This window comes from Talpa occidentalis, unplaced genomic scaffold (genome assembly GCF_014898055.3).
Source record: "Talpa occidentalis isolate TD23 unplaced genomic scaffold, MPIMG_talOcc4v2.1 talOcc4.7, whole genome shotgun sequence".
NCBI classification, from domain to species: Eukaryota; Metazoa; Chordata; class Mammalia; order Eulipotyphla; family Talpidae; genus Talpa; species Talpa occidentalis.
The window spans coordinates 58,056,335-58,082,451 of NW_023605083.1; positions in this window are offsets into that span (position 1 = coordinate 58,056,335).

Genomic DNA, 26,117 nt, shown 5'->3' on the forward strand with positions numbered 1-26,117 from the left:
AATGGTGAGACTATCAATATGATATAAAACAGGACTCTCTTTTTCTTTTTTTGGAAAGTCAGCTGTTAACATTTTAGTGGCATAACAATGAACAAGACATTCCTCAAGTAAACCCAGAACCATTTTTCTTATCTTCCCATTAAATCTCTTTCCACCATCTGCACCTTTTTAATGACATCATTGCCCACACACTGATGACGGGAAAACATAGTCATAATTGCTTAACTTTTCATCTCTCCATCCACGTCTTTCTCTTCTCATTCTAAAAAGAGCCAAAATCAGATCAATGGAACTTCCTAAATATCTTTTAAATCTGCCCCTTCCTCATCACCCCACTGCTGGTCTTCTGTATTGTAGTAAATTCCACACTGCTGCTCCTTCCTTTAGTTTCTCCCCCTTCCTATTTATCATTTCTACTGAAATGGAATGATTTTTGCTGGAGGGGAATAAAAAGGGGGGATTGGGAGAGGGTGGGGGGTCGGGGAAGCTAAGCAAGCCAACACAAAACACAAACTATCTAATCATATCTTTTCCCACCTCAAAACTCCCCAGATTCTTCATTGCTCACAAAGAAAACATTCTCCAAGCTTCCTTAAAAAACTTACAGACCCTTGCAAAGTTGAAGTCTAATTGTGTGCCCTGCTCCCTCCTCCACCCTTTTCTATCCCTAGATCACCAATTCTGTTCACATAGTTTCTTATTACTTGGAAATCCTCCAAGTATCTCCACCCATGTCTTCCTATGTAAGAAGATTGTAACTAACTTAAAAGAAGGAGAAAGTCCTTGAACTGTGTATTGAAAATGGAAGAATTTACCATAGAAGCAAAGGACAAGAGCATCAATATATAGAACCACTTCCTTCATTAGAAGGAAAGGTGTAGGATGGAGGGGAGGGTTGGGGGGAGAGAGAGAGAGATAAAGAGAGACAGACAGACACACACACACACACACACACACACACAGAGAGAGACAGAGAGAGAGAGAATAGATTATTTTTAAGAGTTCAAATTAATAGGCAAATAATACCCTCAGCTCAGATGTATCAGTAAGTAACACAATAGATTCAAAGGGCAGAAAGTATCCTTAAGTTTGAAAAGAAAATAATTGGACTCTAGGGATTATAAGAAATCAAGCATTTACAATAACAGAAGTGATGTGTATGCATTCTGCTCTCTTATTCAGAGTGCTTTTTTGATACTTGTAAAGAATCTATATTCCTGGCTGTGGTTTCTGGAATAAAGGAATGTTTTATTACTTAGCCAGGAGCTTTCCTTCTTTTTAACTTATTAATAAGGGAATATGTCATTAAAAAACAAAGCAATCCTAGAAAATATTCCAGATTTTCCATTTCTCTTAGACCCCTAGAGAGACAAGCCTTTTATATCCTCTTCAACACTTGGGAGAAGATTCCTTCCAGGAATGCATGGTGTTCTTGTGTTACCCCCCTCAGTGGGTCTGTGCTGGTTCAACATATTCTTGCACAGTACCCTTCATGGCTTCTAAAATTATCTCAACAGAACAAATGCTTTTGCCTCCTCAAAGACCAAATATCCAGATATTGTGTTGTGACCCAGCCACAAGAGTTAGCCATCGGTCCCCTTTTTTGTTGCCACTCTTTGTGTTGACTGATACTGGCTAGTGAAATCTGAGAAAGCTCTTAGGTGCTTATTTTTCCCACAAACCTACACTTGCAGAATTGCCCTATGTATGTAAATTAGTGGGGAGCGGGCTCCATTTCCAGAGGCCTGGGGCTTCCCACAGAGCTGACCCCAAAGCTGGTTTCCTCCAAGGAGATGATGAGCTCTGAATGCAGCACTAGAAAGAGAAAAGAAAGCTAAAGTGAGGGTCTAGTCCTAAAACATGTGAGGAAATAAATTCAGAGTATAAAAACTGAGGGTATAAGTGGCATGTGAATCTGCTGAACATTTTGACAGGCAATTTAAGAGCCCCTGATCCACTAATTCTACTCAGAAAAATTTATCCTAAAGAAATATGGTCAAAAACCTATGTCCAATAATGTTTGTCATCATATTATTTGCAAGAGTGAACATTTTTAAAATACTTATAATCATGGAACAGCATGAAAATTCTAAAATAAACTCTGCTAAACATATGGAATTCTATGTAGCCATTAAAAATAATGTTTCAAAAGGAATGATATGGAAATTGTTCATGATAAGCATGAACTGAAAAAAAACAAAACTATAATTATGTAGACATATGATTTATCTTCAGTAAAAGTAATTATTAGTGTATTTATAATCATTTTCACTGTATATATGTAAAAAGAAAAGAACGGACAGAATCTTTTCATTTTCTATAGATGGCGGGATTAGAAGCAATTTTTTGTCTTTATACGTAGTTTAAAAAATTTCAAGGATAAATATATGCCATTTATTTACTCATAAAAATGCCATTAAAATAGAATTTCTAGATAAGTAGTGAGAAGAGATAGTTTACAATTGCAAAAATGCAAGCCATGAGGTACCACATGGAAACATATTTTAGAAGAAAAGTAAACCCTAACATATTTTAGAAGAATGTGCTACACAGTAATGAAGAACAGGAGAGAATAAGGAGAGAGAAAAAGATTAAGACATCTGGAATTTTTGAGTGAGTAGGTTTATAAACTGTAAAAAAATAAAGTGAGAAGATTTTGAATCCAACCATAGGGGTCCACTGCTAAGTCAAAATTCATTATTTGTATAATATATCTGTGTGTCGTTGGCATGTTATTTCACCTCTCAGTAACTCAGATTACTCATCTACCAAACAGAAGTAATGGTACAGCCCACCTTATAGGATTACTTTAGGTTTTAGCATATATGAAGTATTTGTACTGTGCGTAGCATATAATAAATGCTCAATTAAATAATCATTCATTAATGTTGTTGTTGTTATTATGCCTAGCAATAGCATAACTTTTCCTCAATGCCTAATAATAACTTAGTAAATGTGACATCTTTCCAAAATTCCAATTTGTAGATTACTATATTGATGTTTCCAAATATATTAACCAATATAATCCACTTCGACAGCTTGGAGTTCAAATATGGTCATATCTCTTTTTAGTTTTTTTATTTAATTATGCAAACCCTCATGTGCCTATTAGCAGGAAGTCCAATATCTCTCTCTCTTGATATTCCTCTCCTTCCTCCAGCCCCTAGAATTCCCTGAGAGCCCTGCAGAGATCTAGAAAAGCCCATCAGGCTCTAATTTCTAGTAACAAATTATTCTATCATTAAAGTGTCCCAAAGAGGAGTGTCTCAAAGCCCCTGTACCTGTGTCCACTACTGAAATGATGTTCATGCTGTTCATGGCTTCAGAACAGCCTTTACCTAGTATTCTACTCTTAGAACCGCAAAGTTAGTGTACTGTACTTTAATTTTCATCAGAAGTTGTACACTTGCGGACCATGGCGACATCCAGAATTTTAACACATAGTTTGTGATAAAGTGTGTTGGGTATTTTATTTGAAATAGTTGATAAGATTAGAAATGTCAAGCAAAAATTTCTTTTTATAGCTTCTATTGAAAAGGTAGATGATCTGACTATATGACACCTGTTCCCACATGGCAAGAAATGGTAAGTGAGGAAAGGGGGCTCTCTTTAGATAGAACATGCTGTTTCCAGTTTTGCCAAAGTCCCCACTAATTCCTGTTTTTCTTAAACAGCCTGACTTACTTACTCATCTGCAATACCTACCCAGCCCCTGTAATCTTCTGGTTTGCGGTACTTTAGCCTGGAAGTTCATGGGGAAAAGATACTAATATATCCAATTCCCTAAGAATGTGATGGGAGAAGTGGCTGATCATCTAAGTATAGTAAGGAGTGAATTACCTAAATCTTGGTGAAATTAAATGTAGCTGAAAGTCCTTTTATGATACAGCTGTGAACTCTCATCTCTGCATTAATAATAAGATCTTCACCTTTCCTTGAAGACTGAAATGCTGAGTTTCTACTTTTGCTAGCTTGAATTGGATTTTTTAAAGTCACACCTTTATGATGGTAACTGAACACAACTAGAGTCACAAAGCAATAAAAGATATTACCGCCTTGAACAAAAGCAACACCACTTCTTCAAAAATGGAACTCTTCTGCACTGTTGGTGGGAGTGCAAACTGGTCCAACCACTATGGAGAGCTGTGTGGAGATTTCTGGACCTACTAAACATAGAGCTTCCGTATGATCCAGCAATTCCACTCCTAGGTATTTACCCAAAGGACACAGAAACATCAATTCCAAAGAGCACCTGCACCCCTATGTTTATAGCAGCACTGTTTACAATAGCTAAGCTTTGGAAACAACCCAAATGCCCAAAAGTAGATGACTGGATCAAGAAGATGTGGTACATATATACCATGGAATATTACTCAGCATTCAAAAAAGATAAACACATGCAATTTGCAGCAACATGGATGGCGCTGGAAGGGATCATGCTCAGCGAAATAAGCCAAAAAGAAAAAGAAAAATACCGGATGGTCTCACTCATAGCAGGAATCTAGAAAACTTAAATAAGGGACCAGGAAAATGAATATAAGAAAGTGAAAATCAAAATCAACAAAAAACTATGAACCAGAGACACTTTTTGGGGGTGGGGGGCGGGAGGGGAAGGATTGGGGTCAGAATGGGGCGTTTGCAATTGTATGGGGGAATATAAAAATAAAATTTAAGATTAAAAAAAAAAAATTTCACCCTTCCCCAGTATCAAAGGCCTAGTAAATCAGCAGGAAAGAGTCAAAGAGGTCAGAAGCAACACTCCTTTAGTCACAAAAAATGAGACCAAAGCATATCCAAACCAAAAGAGTCCAAAATTTGATCCCAGCCTCTTTGTTTATTGAATCAAAACCTGAATATAAACAAAGGTTCAGGATGAAAAACAAGTGGGAGAAAAAAGATGCCCAAATGAATATTGAGCATGGGGGAGAAGTTTTTGAATGACCTAAGATTGAATGAGATAATGACAATTATTTCTTTTACAGACAAATTATTTGTCACCTTATATTTCTATGAAATCATTGGTGTGTCATAAAAATATGACACAATGAAAACTAAATTTGCATTTTCATACTCTCCCTCTTCTTAAAAACACGCAAAAGCAAGCAGAAATGTGACACCATGGGACTTCAAGGAAACTGTAGAGTCATAGTAATTCGATTCTAAAAACAGATGCTTGACAAGAAGTTATATTTAAATCAACCATCAATCTATCAGTGCATAATTTCTAAATTTAGTAATAGATAACCTTTCCATTTTATCCTCTCAATCACCATATGCATAGAATTACACTATACTAAACAAGGTACATATTTGATTTTTATCTATATAAACACCTTGAGGTTATGCTCTTTCAGTCTAAGAATTACATTTTTAAACATCAAAGATGACACCTCAACAATGAGGAAGAATGTTGGTAACCCACACATATTAGAGGGTGAAAGGTTGACAAGGAAATAATAGTACCGGCCTCAGCAATTTTAGAAATATACAGGTAAATACTTTTTATAGTATTTTGGGAAGGATATTTTTGTGGGGTACATGATATTTGAATGCATCTGTCTTGACTTGGGAAAATTTTATCATAGTCTAATATACCATCAAACTTTGCATGGATTTTTATAAAAATCAAAATAAATTTTAAAAATATATAATACATGCTCATAGGCAAATATTCAGACTAACAAAGTTACATAGGTAAAAAGACAATGGTAAAGGTACAAAGGGGAAAATGAGAATCAATGGAAGCCACTGTGCGAAGGTATTTGTTGTCAATGTGTCTGGTATACATACTCCCAGAATTTTTTTCCTATGAATAAATTTATATGTATTCAAACTTATACCTCTCATTTTTAAAAACAAGTCCATGTCATATATGCTATCTATAAACTATTATGTTAACTACATAATATACTATGGACATTTTCCCATGTTAAAAAAGTAGACAAATCATTTGAAAAGGATGTATAATATTCCATTGTACACATGTATCCTAACTTGAAAAAAATCCCCATATATAATTTAGTTATTTTTATAATTATAAAAAATGCATCCAAGCTCATTCTTGTACTATCTTACACACATGTGCAAAGATTTCTTAGAATAATTTTCCAAAAAGTGGATTTGTTAAATAATAGAATATATGTACTTTACGTTTTGATATAGATAAATTATCATCCATAAAATTGGCAGCAATGTATATTCTCATGAACATGGAATAAGAATACCTGGGTTATTTTTTTTTAATTTTCATGTAGTAAAATTTACTTTTTTTCTTTTGGTGTATAGTTCTATAAATTTTAATGCATATATGTTTGTGTGGGTGTATGTATGTCCATATAGATGTATTGCCATTACCATAATCAGGATATAAAACAACTTCATCTCAAAATCTCCCTAATCTATCCCTTTATAGACACCACTGATCTATTCTCTCACCCTGTGATTTTTTCTCATTTCAAGAATGTCATATAAATGGAATCATATAGCATGAAACATTTTAAAATTGGCTTCTTCACTCCATATAATGCTATTGCAATTCATCCAAGTTGTATGAATTAATAGGTTCCAGTGTTGTTTTAATTGCTAAGTAATGTTCCATTATGTGGATGTGCCAGTTTTTTAATCCATTCATGCACTGAAGAACATTTTCCCCAGTTTTTAGAGTTATAAATAAAGCTGCTATGAACTTTCATGTACAGTCTTTGCTGTATAAATAAGCTTTCATTTCTCTAGCATAAGTTCCCAGAAGCAAAACTGCCAGATCATGTGGCAGGTGTATATTTAACTTTACAAGAAACTGCTAAACTGTTTTCCAGGATGAGTGTATCCTATACATTTTCCATTCTCATCAGCAATATATGACAGAGCCAGTCACTCCACATCCTTGTCAGTACTTGATATTGTAGTATATTTTACTGTAGTCAATCTAACAGGTGTATACTGGTATGAATATTCCTGGCTTTTCATCTTTCTATCAACACTCTTATCACTCTTTAAAATATGTCCAACCTAATACCAGATGGTCTCACTCATAGCAGGAATTTAGAAAACCTAAATAAGGGACCAGGAAAAAGACTAATGCAATAAAGTAAAAATCAAAATCAACAAGCAATTATAGACCAGAGACATACTACAGTGGGGGTCGGGGGGAGGAGAAGAGGGATTAAGGTCAGAATAAGGGGGGTGGGAATTGTATGGGGAATATAACCAAAACGAAAATGCATACATTATGCAAAAATGAAAAATGATGTAAGAATTATATAAAATAAAATAATTTATAAAATAAGATAAAATATGTCCAACCTAATTTATTATTTTGATTTATATTTTCTTTGATTTCTAGTAATATTTGAACATCTTTTCATATGTGTGTTGACATTTTTATCCATGTATATATTTATCTTTTTCTTATTTATTTGTAAAATTCTTGTTAACCCAAGCATTTTAATTCCTTCATTGTTAATATGCTGTGAATATTTTTCCCAGATTGCCATCTTTTTTTTTTACTTCATTAAATCTATAAATCTTTTCTTTTAGGTTTTCTAACTTTGACACTTACAGATGCCTTCTATATATCAATATTATAGTCATATTCAGGTTTTTTCAAGCACTTGCATAAATTATTAAATATTCAATTTTACTATTACCAGTCACCTTTACCCAGCCCAATGAGGAGAGGCTCAGAAATGGAGTAAGGGTCAGGACATGAGCAATATGCATTGTTTGAGAATTAACTCTTTTTCAAAAGGGTTTCTTAATCAACAGGTATCAGTTTTATGCAACCATGTAAAAACATGTAAAATGTTCTGCTGAACTTTAAACTGAAAATATGAAGCTATTTCATAGGTAAGGAGATTATTCTGGTTCTTTGCAGAAAGGATAGTGGCAAGGGTAGAGAGAGATTCTCCTCATGAAACTTGGTTAAGAATTCCATGTTTTCCCCCCAAGAGCAATAAAATGACCTTTCTAAAAATCAAGGGTTAAATACCAGAAGTCTGATTTATACACCACACATTCAATTAACTCTAAAAAGCAGGTCTAAAGGAGATCAAGGATAAAAGGTGAGAGAGAGGGCTCTCTCATGGTGACTAAAGTGTTGGGGAGAACCAGGAAATAAATTACAGAAGAAGAAGTTAACATATAGGAGAATAAACTGTTTGAGGGACTATACTTAAGAAAAACTACCAGTGAGAAAGGAGTCTAAGAATCTGCAGCAAAGCAAGAGGTTGGATATTAATGTCGTGCAGGAGAAAATGGTAAGTTCTATGACAAAGTAACAGAGAAGATAAAAGAAGTTGAAACCAAACTCATATTAATGAAGGGGTTCTTGATGAGTTACTCAGGGAAAGAATAAGCTATACTTGGAACAAAGGCAGAATATGTAGTCAGTTGCAATTTTATTCTTTAGTAAAATGAACTAATAATTATTTTTTTTTTAATTTTTTTTTTAAATATTAAATTTTATTTTTATATTCCCCCATACAATTGCAAACGCCCCATTCTGACCCCAATCCTTCCCCTCCCGCCCCCCACCCCCCAAAAAGTGTCTCTGGTTCATAGTTTTTTGTTGATTTTGATTTTCACTTTCTTATATTCATTTTCCTGGTCCCTTATTTAAGTTTTCTAGATTCCTGCTATGAGTGAGACCATCCGGTATTTTTCTTTTTCTTTTTTGGCTTATTTCGCTGAGCATGATCCCTTCCAGTGCCATCCATGTTGCTGCAAATTGCATGTGTTTATCTTTTTTGAATGCTGAGTAATATTCCATGGTATATATGTACCACATCTTCTTGATCCAGTCATCTATTTTTGGGCATTTGGGTTGTTTCCAAAGCTTAGCTATTGTAAACAGTGCTGCTATAAACATAGGAGTGCAGGTGCTCTTTGGAATTGATGTTTCTGTGTCCTTTGGGTAAATACCTAGGAGTGGAATTGCTGGATCATATGGAAGCTCTATGTTTAGTAGGTCCAGAAATCTCCACACAGCTCTCCATAGTGGTTGGACCAGTTTGCACTCCCACCAACAGTGCAGAAGAGTTCCTTTTTCTCCACATCCTCGCCAACATTTGTTGTTGCTAGTTTTTTTAATATGTGCCATTCTCACTGGTGTGAGATGGTATCTCATGGTAGTTTTGATTTGCATTTCCCTGATTACAAGTGATGTTGAACATTTTTTCATATGTCTGTTGGCCATTTGCATTTCCTCTTCAGAGAAGTTTCTTTTTAGCTCTTCTGCCCATTTTTTGACTGGATTATTTTCTTTGTTGTTGCTGAGTCTCATCAGCTCTTTGCAGATTTTTGTGATCAGTCCTTTATCATTAGTGTTGGGTGCAAAAATGTTCTCCCAGTTGGTGGGGTTTCTCTTTGTTTTTGTTATTGTCTCTTTTGCTGTGCAGAAGCTCTTTAATTTGATGTAGTCCCAGCTGTTTATCTTTCTCTTCACTATCACTGCTTTGGGTGATGTGTCTGTAAAGATGTCTTTGATGTGCAAATCCCGTAGTGAAAATGAAAAAATAATTAATTGACATTTTATAAATAAATTCTCTTCAAACCTAATCCCATTTTCATTTTCTTTTTGAGAACCCCTGACTCTCCTTAGCTATAGTGGCAATTCCAAACCCCTCTCATGCCCAGGGCAGAATTACATGTCCTCCTACACTGTACACCTGCCTACCTGGTAAAATGAAAAGAGAGGGCTCCATGATTGGCACTGGAAATAGGGGTGTTGTCTGGATAGATGTTTTATGACCATTATCATCATCATCATTACAGTGATTGCTTAATTCATACTTGAGTGTCATCATCAAATAGTCAAATATTTATAAAGTATCAACAATTTGTATAAACAAGCCAGAATAAGTGAAAGGATTGAGAAAATTATCAGGATAGCTACAGCCAAAAATAAAGTTCTTAACATAAGCTTGAAGACAGAATCTGAACATTCTTAATTATCTCATGATGGTAAAGATGGTAAAGTTGCTTCAGGCACTGTTCCCCTCTCCTCAAACATCTATGGAGCATCAGCTATGTGCCCTATGCTGTACTAGATGCTACCATGTTTTGAAGGAGCTCACAGCTTAGTGAGGAGAGAGAGAGAGAGAGCAATTTCATTATCACCTGAAATTAGCTAAGGTGGAAAGAGAAGAAGCCAGGTGTTGAGAAAGTACCAACCCAGCATGGAAAGTCTGAGAAAGTTTCAGAGAGGATGACATTGGGCGGAGTCTAAAATGTGAGAATTTCTCCAAACTTAGATGAAAGAAGAATTTTCTGGGAAGTTCCTGTAAAGACATAAAGTACAGGGAGTTGATCAAATCAAGGGGGATGCAAAGTGGCTGATTGTGACTGGAGCCCAGGAAAGTTGCTCAATGTGAAGCAGCCACACCCAAGATAGAAAGCTAGCCAAGGTCAGCTCAGGAAGGGCTGAGAAGCCCTGGCAGAGGGTTTGGATTCACCTTGTTCATCCCTCTTCCCCCTTGCACTCCTAGTGGACCTCAAATACACTTAATTAATAACAGTCCTTTCTTCATTTGCCATGTGGACAAAAACACCCTTGATCTTGAGGATGTACAGCAGTTAAGTGGAAACTGAAATCAAACAGTTTGTTTTAAAACCCAAAATAGAGAGTGGGTAGCTCTGTGACCTTGACCAACTTACTCACCATCTCTGTACCTCAGTTTTCTCACTTACAAAGTGAAGATAATAAAAGTACCTGCCCTACAGTAGGTTTACAGTAAGGATTGATGAATTAATATATGTACAAGTGCATGGAACATAGCTGATAGTTTTCAATAAATATTAGGTAGTTTTGCTAGTAGATTGCTTTGGTGTATCCAGGCATTAATAATATACTTTTAAAAGTTTCTTTTTTGTCATGTGCTTTTCCACCCATTCCCTTTGATTAGATCAAGATTTTTTTTGTTTGTTTCTTTGTTTATTTTCTTTCAACAGTACTGCCAGACCCCACCTAGGGCAACACCCTCCCTCAAAAATTACTTCTGAAGCAGAGAAGCAGGTTGCTATTATCAGGCTGTTCTCATGTGATCGTTGACTAGTGGGCTGCAAAGCAGAAGTGAATTAGTTTTGCCACCTACAACATACCCTGGGCCAGGAGAAGCCTGCTACTTGGTGAAATCTTGGCCTGGGTCTCCCAGATTATGGCAGTGCAGGGAAGGACTTTCCACTCTAGAAAGCAGGGACACCATGACATCACATTTCCACTGCAGGCATTCCATTTAACTTTCTGAAATATCTGCTAACTCTGGGGGAAAAGTAAAGATAATAGAGTAAAACAGTAAAAAGGTGTCAGTTAAAAAGTACAGGAGAGAAATTAGAGGCCAGACAGGGAAGAAAGAGACAACTGCAGGAGGACTTTGAGTTCATTCCAAACTAACAAAAAACTAACAGTTGCCAGTCTGGCAAACTGCATTTCATGCATCTATTTATGGTCTATAATGACCTCAACAAAGGCATGGTGACTCAAGGACAATAAAACATCAGTTTAAGAGTTGCCTCTCAAACAATGAAGAATAAGCCCCAAAGTGGATGTTCATGTGAAAGCTGTGACTAACAATCCTCTTCAATTCCATAGTCTGGCCATAACCTGGCACTTTATCCAAAAGAAAAAGGATCCAAAGGAAAGAGTACTTCAGGCCCATGGACCACTTTTGAACTTGCAAGAGTCAAACGATGAAACATCCTCTAGGCCTTAATGTGTCTAATAGCACTATTTGGAGAAAGAGCTCTCATTATCTCAATATTAAAACTCTAGGTATCAGTTTTTGTCCAGTCAGATAATTGCCCAATGAGATCACTATTAGAGGAAGAAACTGAAGCACAGAGAAAGCAAAGGCTTGCCGTGATTGTTGGGTTATTGTTAATGACAGCTCAGCATAATTCAGTAGTAGATATTTTTTTTTTTTTTAGTCTGACAGTTTGATTAAATCCTGTGGATACCAGCAAACTTATAGCAAACATCACATAGCAGAATAGCCCAAATTTCATTGCCTGAGAGAACAAAGTAGGTTTCATGAACAAAATCTCTAAACTCTGTGAGTTCTATGCTATTGTCTGCTAATTCTGGAATTTATCTCCCTCTCAGATGGTTCCTTATCCAGGGTCTTTTGCTTTGTCGTGCTCAAGGACTGTCTTTAGTCCACCAACTGCTTCTAGGAGGTACAAACTCTTAATCCAGTTGCCATATCCTGCCCTAGGTTTTCAAGGATGTGCCTCTAAGTTCTGCACATTTCTGCAGACCAGTCTCTGAGCCACAATGAGCTTGCACTGTGGTCTGGACACTGTGACTGGGGCCCAATTGGGAAAGAAGAACTCAGGGAACATGTCACTCATTATGAGTTGCCTTTGGCCACTTTGGTTCTAAAGCAGGACTATCTATACCCCCAGTCTTCCCAGACCTTCACAAACATAGGCTCTGTTACTTGCCCTGGTGCATTTCCCACAGGGGCTTGCAGCCAGGCCCTCAGTCATGAGACCAAAGGGAGGGGATAAAGTTTGAGGCGATTATCCAGACAATTCTTGCCTTCCTATCCTTCCACCATCTTTATCTCCACTCAGATCTACCCAATGCCTCTCCACCAAAAAAAACAAATAAGAAACACACACACACACACACACACACACACACAAAACAGGTGCAATAACATTCAACACCACCTTCCTCAAACACCCAGAAAACAAAAGGTGCCTGTGTGTACATGTTTGAACTTGTACAAAGAGATTTTTGAAAGAAAGTAATTGCCTAATCTCAAGCGCCAGAACTGTCTGAGTCCCAGCTCTGTCTCAGAGAAGATAAACCTTTACAGGCATTGAAAACATATCATAAACTGATCACGAGCTTAAATAAATCAGTTGGGGAAGGGAGAGGGAGCATCATTTCTAAGCAATGCCTGCCTTAGTCTAGGTTCCCCTAGAAGTAAAAACTGAGGAGACATTTGGTGTAGGTACTAAAGTATTTGAAAGGCAATCCCAGGGTGCACCAGTAAGAACGTAGGGAAAGTGAGACAAGGAAAGGAGAAGCAAAGCAAAGTGTATGCAGATAAGTAGGCTAATCAGCATTATAGGGCTCAGTGTTACTGCGAACTCTCTCAGAAACTCTAGTTCTGAGGAACTTCCCTCAGAATTAGAGTCAGAACAGGAGGAAGTAGGTGAGATGCCAAGGGTACAAAATTATAAGGGGCACTCACTCTCAGGATCACTCAAGTTCAAATTGTGCAAAAGCAGTTACATGGCCCTTCCCCTCTGGACAACACATAAAATCTTGACTTCCATTCTTTACTAAAGATCTTTCCATGAATGTGTCAGTGGCTCTGTGTGTGTGTTGTGTGTATGTGTGTAAGTGACAGCAGCTGCTTTACAGGTTAACATTTTTGGCAAAATTGAAAATAGAGGGGCCTCCCCAGTGGCTCTGGGGGTTAAGACACAACCTACGAAGCTGTCCACAACCTCTGCAGCATGAGTTCAATCCCCCCTAGCTGGCCATGGAACAATCCACATGGCACAGCAGACCTCTCCTGACTCGCCCGCTGCTCCCCTCAGCAGCGTACTTCGGTCAATCTGCCTGTTCTGTTCCCCACTCTGTCTCTGGTGAATCCTCTCACCTTCCACACCTCTGGCCTGTACCCCACTCTTGTATGCATAAATAAATAAATATTTTTTAAAAATTGAAAGTAGAGAACAGGGTAGGGAGGAGGGGATGGTGGAGTGTGGTGGAAGACTGTGGGCAACTTGATGGTGGGAGAACTATGGTGAAGGTCTCTGAGGGGAGAAATCCTATATTGCAAAAAAAAAAAAAAAAAAAAAAACAACAACAACCAAAAAACAAGGATGTTGAAAAAAATTGTAATTAAAAAGAAACAAAAAACTAGGAAAAATCACTGTTCCCATGCACTAAGTAGTTGTCTTTATCACACACTCAAAAAGCACCTGCTGTGGGGAGAACCACAATGTCCAGGTTTTAACTTGGTCAGACCCAAGCCAGACAGTCATGCATCAATTGGTGACCAAGTGCCTCCAGGGTGTCTCAGAAATGGCTACAGGAAGCTGAAAGATTCTAGCTTCGTCTGAAAGCCTGACCAGAAGGAGTAAGAACTACAGCTACTTGGAATTCACAAGAGTAGCTGTTTAGTGAGTCAATGCATCACAGGAAAGAAGCTACAAAGCCCTCCTCTGAGAAATATCTTTGGCAGAATTCTATCATTATTTATGACTTCAATTCCTGGATTCACTAAGAAGGAACTAGAGACTGGAGGTTTGCAGATGGAAGAAATGACACTGCTTAGAGCCAAATGTTCAGCTCTCCTCTGACACCAATCAATATGTAATTTGATTGGTATAGTAGTTAGCACCTATGTGCTATAATTAATATATTGAACATATGTTTTCACTGTAATAGGTTAATGAGAATTTAATAAGGTCTCAGAATTTTATTTTAATCAGTCAGAAGATCAGCTCTGAGTTCAATCAATATATTATTTTGATTGCTTCTTCTTATATTCAGCAAACAGTGGGGGGCCCATTGTGTCAGAAATAAAATAAGCTCCTGCCCTTGGGAAGTCTGAAGTCTTATGAAAAAGCTAAACTTCAGAGGGAAAATGTGAGATGATTTTAGAAGAACATAGAATCCTTGCTTATTTCGCATTCCAATAAGTCATTGAATGAACAGATCTCATAGTCTTTATAAGCACATTAGAGACATACAACAAAAACATTTCTTTAATTAGATCAAGCAAATCACATCTTTTGGCCACTGTTCACTACCTTCCTGTGTGCACTTGGAGTGTGGTTAAATGCTTAACAGTAGCAGTACCCTTTCTTCAAGTTAATGCATGTATAGATAATGAACAAATAAAACAGATATAAGAGAAGCTGCCCTGCTTGAAGTGTGAGTAAGAAAGGATTCCATATATCATCTGTTCACACAGAGCAACCCTTAACAAAGCTTTGTGAAAGTCCTAGGCTCTGTTTGAAAAATATGCTCTCAAAAGGTGTCCAAAATTCCCTCCAACTCTGAAAGTCTGTGCAGATGATGTTTACTCACTTCTTGATATCTGACTGACCCTAGATTCAAAACTTCACTGCTGAGGATCTCAGTGAACTTATTTTTATAGGCACAATGCCCATTTGTCCCCTCTAAATGGTGAGTTCCTTTTGCATAGAAACTGGATGTATTCAACCTTTTATCTCCTATTCCTACCACAAGTCCTGGTACAAAGTAAGTGACAGAATGAACAAACATGGAAAGATAGACATATGTGCCTGAGAACAGGGGAGATTTCCATGGGGGGAAGACATTTTGGGAGTAGAGGAAACAGGAGTGCATATTGTTATGGCCTCCCAAATCATATGTTGAAATCCTAACCCCCCAATAAGATATTAGAAAGTGGAGACATTGAAAAGTAATGAGGTCATGAGGGTAGAGCTCTGCTGAAAAGGATTAGTGCCTTTACACAAGGAACCCAGACAGCTCTCTCATCTTCTTTCCACAATGAGAAGATAGCAGACTGCAACCCAGAAGAAAGCCATCACCAGAACCAACCACACTGGCAACCTGATATTGAACTTCTAGGCCTCCAGAACTTTAGGAAATACATTTCTGCTGTTTGTAAGCTACCCAGCCTGTGATATTCTACAGTAGCATTTTGCTATAGCAGCTCAAACTAACTAAGACATATACTCTGATTACCTCATAGTTACCTACTTACAGGACACACACACACACACGCGTGCATATATATATATATGCACGCGTGTGTGTGTGTGTGTATGTGTGTATATAATCTCTGGGTAAGAGAGCAACAGCTATATAATATCATGCTTGGGTCTGTCCCTATTCTTGATAAGTTATGTTCTGGACCTGCTTGCTAAATTTACTTAATATTTAAGCACCCAGGGAGCTGACGTATTACAACCTTCTTTTTACTTTCAGTTTTTATCCTTCTCTCTTATGCTCAAAGCAGACACTTAGTAAATGTTAGTGTTTTTCCCTGTTCTTCCCTATGACAGGATCTTCAGACTTTCATCAACTTGATCAGATACCTCTAAATTTGCTCCAGTTTAATGTCATTCCTATAATCAGACATGTGATTCTAGAAACAGTACTGCTGATGAGTATGATTAGAAACTACAGTGGGATGGGCATTTTCATTTGATAAGAATACAATTCTTCTATTATTCAGTACCCATTTTATATAGTTGGACTCACATTACATTTGAAATTGGCTAAAATGTCCACAACTTCTTTTCAAGAACTAACAAGGAGTCAATTCTCTCCCATATCATATTCAAATATTTTTTAAAGCACAAACTTAAGACTTTACATTTGTCTCCATTAATAGCTACTTATTAGGTTGGAGTGTTACTACAGTCTGCTATTTCGTCCTTTTAAAAAAATCTTAAAGTTGATATTCATCATATTCATTATCTCTCAAAATGTTGTATATAAAGGCATATAAAAATTTCATTCAGGTTTTTGACAAAACTGTACAGAAACTAAAAGTCCTCTATATATATCGCTAGATACCTTGAGTGACTGCTTTGCTAGCCATAAATCTACCATGTTGCCATTCAGTTGACTTTTCTCCATCTTGTCCTCAAACACTTCAATCTTACTGAAATCAAGATACATAGATTTTAAGGTATTTCTCTATTTATATCAGTATCAACCCTATCAAAAAAAAAAAAAAAGGAACAAGGCTAGCTCAGCATGGCTTGCTCTTCATAAACTCATGCTGTTTTCTTTGCCAGGTGCTTACAAACCATCTGTTTCACCATCTGATGCTTGGAATTGAATACCAAACCCATCAGATTCATGAATTTATTTTCACTATATTGAGTTAGATTTATTTCATGCAAAACTGAATTTTGCTTTATTTTTATTAATAAAGCATAACACATTTGTTTAAGACTTTGAATATAATGGATTCACAAATGAAAACATATGTTAAATGCCTCACCAGGCCCCTCTCAACTTGAGAGTTGAGGAAATATGGGGGTTTTGTACATATGTTGCCCGGGGGGGTCACTAGCTGCACCTCTATGTTTATGCAGCGTTTCCCTTTATGTCTTTCTCTGCTCCCATATCTAATACTGGTGAAAAATACAAAGACAGAGCCTAGAACAGCAGATATACACAGTGGTATGACACAAATGATCTAATAACTGGTAGGAAAAGAGGTGATATAACAGAAAATGACTACACTAAGACACAGCATGTCAAATAGCAATGATGCTAGTGCAGTACGCACAATAAATGCTACCAATGAAGACAGAGAAAACAGGAAACAGCCTATATTTTACCCAGTAATTTCCCCCAAATACAGTGTTCTAAATTCCATACTTCATGGAATGGAACAAATAATCCCACATCCCCAAATCTTTAACAAAAAATTTAAAAAACCAATTATGTGTAGAGTATAATGACCTCAGTTAAAGTGCATAATGATCAGTACATTTAGTTAGCATCCATCATCTCATCTAGATCCCAACATAAATGTGTTTTCCTTGTGATGAAACTTCTAAGATCCATACTCTCTTAGCAACTTTCAAATACACCATACAGCTGTGTTATACATTACCTCTCAGTACTTATTTATCTTATAACTGGAAGTTTATATCTTTGGACCCCTTCATATAACTTCCTCAACTCTCTCTAATAATCACAAATCTGATCTCTCTTTTTTAAGTTTGGATTTTGAAACTTTTTATATTTCACATATAAATGAGATCAGATAGTATTTTTCTTTCTCTGTGTCACTTATTTCACTTAGCCTAACGCTTATTCACATCCCGCCTTTTAAAATGGCTATTATCAAAAATCAAGAGTTAACAAATGCTGTCACTGTTGGTGGGAACATAAATTGTTGCAACCACTACAGAAAACACTATGGAGCCTGTGCAAAAAAGTTAAAAATACAATTAGTAGATGATCCAGCAATTCTACTTCTGAGTATAGCTGTCTCTTGGTATCTGAAGTGGATTGGTTCCTTGATTTCTAAAGATACCACAAACTCCATGGGTGCTCAAGGCCCTTATTTAAAATAGCATGGTAGGGCCTCCCCGGTGGTGCAGCAGTTGAGCGCTGGGTTGCGAAGCTGCCCTCAGCCTCTGCAGCGCTGGTTCGATCCCTGGCTGCTCCCCGGCCACAGAAGGAGGGTCCTACATGGCACGCAGACCTCTCCTGCCACCCGCTGCTCCCCTCAGCAGTGTACTTCGGTCCTTCTGCCTGCTCTGCTCCCCACTCTGGCTCTGGTGAATTCTCTCACCCTCCCGCGCTTCTGACTGTACCCAGTGCTTGTATAAATAAATAAATAAACAAATATTTAAAAAAAAGTTAAAAAAATAAAATAGCATAGTATTTGCATATAACTTACACCCTTCCATATACTTTAAATCATCTCTAGATTAGTTACAATGCCTAATACAACATTAAGAACTGTGTAAATAGTTATTACATTATATTGTTTAGGGAATAATGAGAAGGAAAAAAGTCTAAAGATCTTCATTAAAGACACAATCATTATAGGTCTAACTACATAGTACATATTTTTGATCTGTGGTTGTTTGAATACACGGATGCAGAATCCACCAATATAGAGGGGCCACTGTATATATCTGATGGAAACAAAATCTCCATCTAAAATCTCCATCAAAATCATATCTAAAATATGCATGCCCACGTTTATTGCAGCACTATTTACAACAGGCAATACATGAAAACAACCTAAGTGTGCATCAGTAGATGAATGGATAAAGAAAATGTGTGAAAATAATACACACAGGTCCACAAAATAATGGTGTTTTGTTCAACATCACTTTATTATAATGTTTGGGGAAAACGAGCTGATGTTGATGTTGAAGGAAATGACATTCATTATTCAAGGACCTGCTTTAAAATACCAGATTCCAAGAGTCTATACTTGGGAAATCATAAAGTGACTGTGCTATGAAGCTCATTTTATTTTTCAGTGAACTCTCTCCTCTCCTATCCCCAAGGGTTCCACTATCTATGTGGATAGTTGGCATCTGATGATTAATAATGCTTTGTATTCCACCAACAAAAGGTCGAGAAACAAATGCTTTCTCACATGGCCCTTTGGGAAGGAGATGAGGCATCCGGTGCTTTTGACTAGCAGTCCCCCTCCATTTCCCAGAGTTCTAATACAACCCTCAGACACATGACTGCATGAGTCACCATGATCCTGAGTAATAACTGCCTGGCTGCCTGTTCTTTCATCTAGAAAGTCCCACCACATTACTTTTCTGACAGAGCTAATTTCTTCTCCTCACTTGCATGAAAGTCTGAAAGCCCAGCCCTAGAAAATCTTTCTGATCAAGAGAGAAACAGATTGGGTTATAAATGAATGAACTAAAATGACAGGAACCCACTCTTAAGACCATTACTCTCTTTTGATGGTGGATATCAACTCTTCACATTAAACAGTGCTGATGATATAATTGTTGAGTGAAAAGTCCTCTTCTAAGAAACTGCTATTATTTTCAGTGGTATGATAGTAGAACTTTATCATGTTTATACAGGTGAATACCACTTATGGGAAAATCCCAATAAAATGAATGCAAGTGTGTATGTATGTGGGTGTTCTTAGCTTCAGGTACTGTCTTGGCTTTGACTTGGTGCAGCCCTATACTGTAGTCTGAACATGCACTACTTCTCCTTCTCTGAGTGCAACTCTATTGAAATAAGCTATACATGGCTTTTTACCCACAGAAAACCATTGTTTAAAACCTGTTGAGATAGTAAAAAGCCAACTTCCCATGGCAAAAGCTTAGCAGACATTTCCTAAAGACTCTTCCCTACTGCCTTCCTGAATGCCTTCTGCATGAGGTTTAGAAGACAGGGTGCTACAGTCCGAGGCTTCAACAGTTTCAACAATTTGGAAGTTATAATGGGGTGCCCAGTGATAGTGTGACCAAAGAGGAGAAGTGAACAACCTGTACAACTGGTATATCTCAGTTTATAAGCTGTATCAGGCAAAGACTAGTGTCTTTTTAAAAGTCATTATCTGCTCAATAGAGTACTGTGCAAATGTGGGTGCCTAATTAATAAACTCTGTTTGCCAATAAAAGGAAAAGCATTCCAACATCATACACATCACCTGAGAATCCAGGAGGACCTGTGATTCAGGGTATAAAGGTGAAGGTGGTAATAAAACAAACAAGTCTTATAAGAGTCCATTCCAAGTGCTCTTGTTAGTTTGGGGGGAAATGGGATACATTTTTCATTAGCTAGTTACAATAGTGACTATGTACTATCAAAATAATAAGACAAGGATTAAAACTCTTCAAGCCAAATTGAAATTTTACAATAAAGTATATTAATAAAGCAAGAGATAATGTTCTCTGTGACTGAATTTCTTGCCATTGAAATTCTTTTTTAAATGACATTAAAAGCACCTTTTGTTTTTTAATTGATGGAACTGAAATATTAGTTCAGGTGCACAAAATAATGATTTCTACATATGTACATATTGCAAAATGATCTCTACAACAAGCCTAGTTAATATCTGCCATCATAGTTAAAACAACTGGTTTTTGTGATGAAACTTTTAAAATGTACTCTCTAAGCAAATTTCAAAATATTGTTAACTATATAGTCACCATGCTGCACATTAGTTCAAGACTTATTTTTTTATATTGAACAGTTATACCTTTTGACCCCCTTCATTCATTTTTCTTTTCTAAAGAAAGATAGAAGCTTTTCTAAAACTGAAAAATGATTGCAGAGGGGGAGAGCCATCTTTATTGAAGACTTTGGCCCAGCTACCCTTCCACAAGTATCTGGAATTATATGAGTCATTTGTCCATTTTGTTTTTGTTTTTTTGTTTTTTTTTTTTTTAATAGAGGCATGCTTTATTTATTTGTTTGCTGGTTTGTTTGTTTGTTTTGTTTATACATGCACTGGGTACAGTCAGAAGTCCGGGAGGGAGGGTGAGAGAATTCACCAGAGCCAGAGCGGGGAGCAGAGCAGGCAGAAGGACCGAAATGCACTGCTGAGGGGAGCAGCGGGCGGCAGGAGAGGTCTGCACGCCATGTGGGACCCTCCTCCGGTGGCCGGGGAGCAGCCGGGGATCGAACCGGCGCTGCAGAGGCCGCGCGCAGTTTCGCAACCCAGCGCTCAACCGCTGCGCCACCGGGGAGGCCCGATTTGTCCATTTTGATTGGAAGATGCCTATGGAAAGAAGAGGTGTTTCAATCTTAAAATGTAGCTTCTATCTGCATTCTCCACAGATCAATAGCAGAGACCCATGCTCTTAATCCTCACCTGTCCTGCTCCTAGGAAGTAAGGAGTCTAAGACAGATTTAGGCTCCATGGTGCCAGGTATCCACATTATCTCCATTAGCCCTACTATGTTGTAAGGATGTGAAGACAGAAAGCTGGGCAGATGGCCATCAACAAGACTCCTACATGCCTTAGTCCTCAGCGCCAACAGATCTTATCAGAAAGTGATGCTCACTGGATTGAATTAGAAGGGAAACTCAGGAAATTATTTGAAAATATAACTTGAGTTTACCAAGCTAATCAGTCAATTTTCTTTCTTTTTTCTATTAATTAATTTCAGGAAATAAAGAAATTAAATTTATACACACAATTAAATCTCCCTCCAATTTTATTTTCTTCCTTTCTCCTGGTGTTTATTAATCTTATACATCTCCTTTATATGTTCTCATATGAAAGTCCCACAATCAGTAACTAGCATTATTTTGTATATTCCAAATTTTATATAAGTGATGTCATGCTGACATTATACACATTATTCTGTAATATATTATTGTATTGATTATGATTTTAAGATTAATGAGTTGATAAAACAATTTTAATTCATTCATTTTCACTGCTTTATAGTCTTCTATTGAATGAATTGATTTACTTATCCATTCTTCTCTTGGGGGATATGTTTATTGTTTTCTATATCTATTTCTGGCTCTCATCATCATTGTTACTATGAGTGTTTTCCCTCATAACCCTTTGTGCATATGTACAAGAGTTTCTCTAGAGTATATGCCCAAGGCTTGCTTGTAATTTTGACTTTCATATTGCCAAGCTTAACCAATTTATCTACTATCAGGAGTAGATGAGTTTCTGTTGCTCAACATCTTGACAACACTGGACATTATTGGTCTTATTAAATTTTCCAATCAAATAAATGAAAAATGATGTAGCTATGTTGTTTTCATTAGTACTTCACTATTATTAAGATTGAGCATCTTCTCCCTCTGTTCTTCTGGGAATTGCCAAGTCATACCTTTGCTCACCATAATATTGTATCATTTGTCATTGTGTTACTGATTTGTAATAGTTTAATGTTCTGAATACGAATCTTTTGTCTTTCTTGAATTGTAAATATCTACCTAATGTATACTTTGTCTTTTCACTTTCTTTCTATGTATAGACATTTTGTTTTCTTTCTTCCTTACTAGTTTTTAATTTAGTCAGATTTACCTACCTTTTCCTTCATGGTTTGAACTTTTTATGATGTGTTTAAAAGCCTTCCCTAGAACAAGTTCATAAAGATATACAGGAGAACATTTGCATTTGAAGTTTTGCTTTTTCACATTTAAGTCTCTAACTTAACCTAGAATGTATTTATTCTTTTTTGTTGAGAGGTAGAGATCTATCTTTTTCATGTGAAAATTTAAACAATTATTCCAAGCACCATTTATTAACAATCTGTCTTCATCCAATAATCTATCACATAACAGTGTTCTGTTCTCTACTTGCTTATTCTAGCAACAACACATTGTCTTAATGCTACAGCATTAGAAGATGTCCTGATAGACGGTAGGGCCTGCACCTTATTCTTTGCAAAATATGTTATTTGTGAATCATGAATCTTCCATATAAATATTAGAATAAGCTTGTCAAATCACATGCACAATCTCTAAATATACATACACTACAAATGCTATTGAAAATTTTATTTGGATTGCATTAAACACACAAATTTGAGAACAATTGATAGCTTTATAAAGAGAAGTGTTTTCATCCATGAACATGATTGTGTCCATCCATTATTTAAATTTTTTTTTAAAAGATTTAAATCTAGAAAACCTAAATAAGGGCCCAGGAAAAAGAATAACTATAAGAAAGAAAAAATCAAAATCAACAAAAAACTATGAACCAGAGACACACTATGGGGGCGGGGAGAAGGGACTGGGGTCAAAATAAGGGGGTTGCAATTGTATGGGGAATATAAAAATAAAATTTTAAACCAAAAAAACTAAAAAAATAATAAAAATTAAAAATATTTATACTTTCCTTCACAAAAATCTTGCGTATCTTTATCTTAGAGTTATTCTAAGAAATAAATCTGGGTTTTTTTTTGTCAAATTGATGTTTGTCTTTTATTGGTGGTGATAGGAATAAAATTGATTATTGCATGTCATACTTCTTTCCAGCTGCCCTCTCTTAGAAATGTTGACAATTTTTAAGTTCTCTTAAATTTTCTTTATGCAATACTTTTGTATCTTATGCTTTGTTTATTTATTTATGTATACAAGAACTAGGGTACAGACCATAGGTGCAGGGAGTGAGAGGATTCACGAGAGCCAGAGTGGTGAACAGAATAGGCAGACTGACTGAAATACACTGCTGAGGGGAGCAGCAGGCAAGGCAGGAGAAATCTGCTGCGACATGTGGGTTAGCTGCCTAACTGGGGATTAAACTTGTGCTGCATTTCTTATGCTTTCTTGTCTTACTTTGCCGACTAAGTCTTGATAAACTGAATGTTTAAAAGAAGAGCTGTTAGCCAGAAAATGTTCCATTCATGACTACAAAGAGAACACTTGAGAATGTGAGGAAAATTTAAATATTACCAAGTAATCACGAGTGTTGCTTTTCCCTCTAGTTAATGTTTCAGACTGTATGAAGGGTTTATTCAGAGTGCAATTGCTGTTCTAGCTAGTCATTTCAAAAATCACTAGACATCAACTATTATTCCCATTCGTCAGTATGCCTACTGCTGGGCTCCCCTACACAAAGAACAAATAAAAAATTATATGCCTTGCTAATTTTGGCCAAGTTGGTCAATTCCATATTATCCATAAATGCCACACTAAACAGACTTGAATGCATACAGTCATAAAATTCAGCAGCTGAAGTTGAGAAATCCAAAAACAAAGAAAAAAATAAAGAGAACTTTAAAACTATTCTGCTTCCAAGTTCTGAACTGATTCCCTTTGAGGCCTTTAAGATGCATTTGTCTGCAGAAAACAAAAGTTCATTATTAGGGAATGGAGGCGGTTTACTAGTGGCTGTAAAAAATCAAGGATACGACTTGAAGTAGGAAGGTAATAGCAAAGTTCTTAAATTTTAGTACTTTAAGCCAATAATCTTAAGTCAGTTCTTATCACAGTAATTCTCTGTTCAAGATATCCACTATTGTGAGAACTGAGGACCCCAATGGCACCACTGTAATAGCTATTCCACACGCCCTCTAAGACCATCACCTTTTGCTTTCTTCCCTATAGCAAAAAGCAAAGGCCAGCAGTTTTAAACCTCTTCTACACCTTATTCAATCATTAGGTTACAATTTTAAAAACAGGTTTTAAAATCTACACCTTAAAACAAGATTTCAAATTTACATCTTAAAAATAATTTCCTTAAAAAATTTGAACTTAGAAAATTAAAATAGAAAATTTATCATCAAATCAGCAAACAAATGTTTACTTTTTCAGGATGATTCATTGTGGAGTTAGCTAAAGAGACTCCCTTCTTATTTGCTGTATTGCACTGAGCAAAGAAAACAAATGAGAACATCAGTCACTGCCACCTGCAAACTAGAGAAGAAAAGAAAGTTGGTCTGTCGTGGTATGGAAAATTCATCTTATAATTAATACATGGTCTATTTTTCAGGTTCTCTGGTAAATCACAACTAAGAATTTGCAAGGCAGGCCCAACTAGCTGCTGAACCTGAGAAAAGCCTCTAAAAGCATTTAACTGTTTGTTCATCTGTTTCGTGCTGTTTGCTAGTTCAGGCACAAACAGGTTAAAAAACGTACTGAAACCACCCACTTTTCCCCTCGCCCCAGCTTGGAACAGACAGGGAGGCCTCAGGGCCCAGAACGCCCTTTGACTAGATCTCGCCGCTTTAAGCCGGCGGGAACCCGAGGGCCCGCCCACAAGAGGGCGTGGCCGGCGCGTTGGCTGCTGGGAGATGTAGTTCCAGTCCTAGCGTTTCTTGAGTCGTTTCTTCCAGTCCCCTTCGTTTTCCGCCCCCTAATTCCCTGTCCCAGCCGCCTACGGATTTTAAAGCTGCCGTGGTTTGAGCAGCAGGCACAACTGGAGAAAAAAGGAGCGGATCTCGGCTCAGTCGATGAGTGTTTAGAAAGTGTTAGCAGCACAAGCGGCATGCTGGCGTGGGTGGTCCCTATTCTCTGGGGACGCGGAGCGGGAGGTGCGGGGGCTGGGGACGTAGTTATAGCTCGAGGCAAGTTTGTGAAAATAGGGCTTTCATACCTCTGTTGTTAGCTGGGACACGGCGGGAGGGGGCGGTTGGAGACTCACAGTAATGGGGGGGGCGTTGGAGGATGTCGGGAGAGTCCTGCCTTTCTGGACTCTACCCCCTCCTTCTCTTTAACAACTTTAAGAACTGCATCTCTTACCCCCTTCTATCCCCATGTCTCCATGGGAAGCCTTTCTCTGCAGTGTTGTGAAATCCACTAGAGCTTCTCAGCCAAGGCCTTTTAGCCCGCCTGGAATTCTGCCCCCTCCCTGCCAAATATAGGTCATGTGAGGCAGCTAAAGGCTAGAGGCACTGGCCCTACAAAGCCGTGCCCCAGTCAGTTCTCCCACATTTTAGGTCATCCCGCCCTTCTCTTCCCCTTGCACAGCTGAGACCAGCGATAGATTGGAGATGAATAAATAAATTGTCCCCTTGAGTTTGCAAAAGACTTTCATAACTTTCTTTGCCCTGGGAGGTGACACCAGGATAGGAAAGGCCGAATGTGTGTCCCCAGAACACACAAATTCACTCCGTGGCAGAGCCTTGGTCAGCAGCCGACAGGAATTCTATGTCCACTACTTTTTCTGCTGTTTCCCACATGTTTCAGAAAAAGCTAAAGGAGATTACCAACTGGACCATTAAAT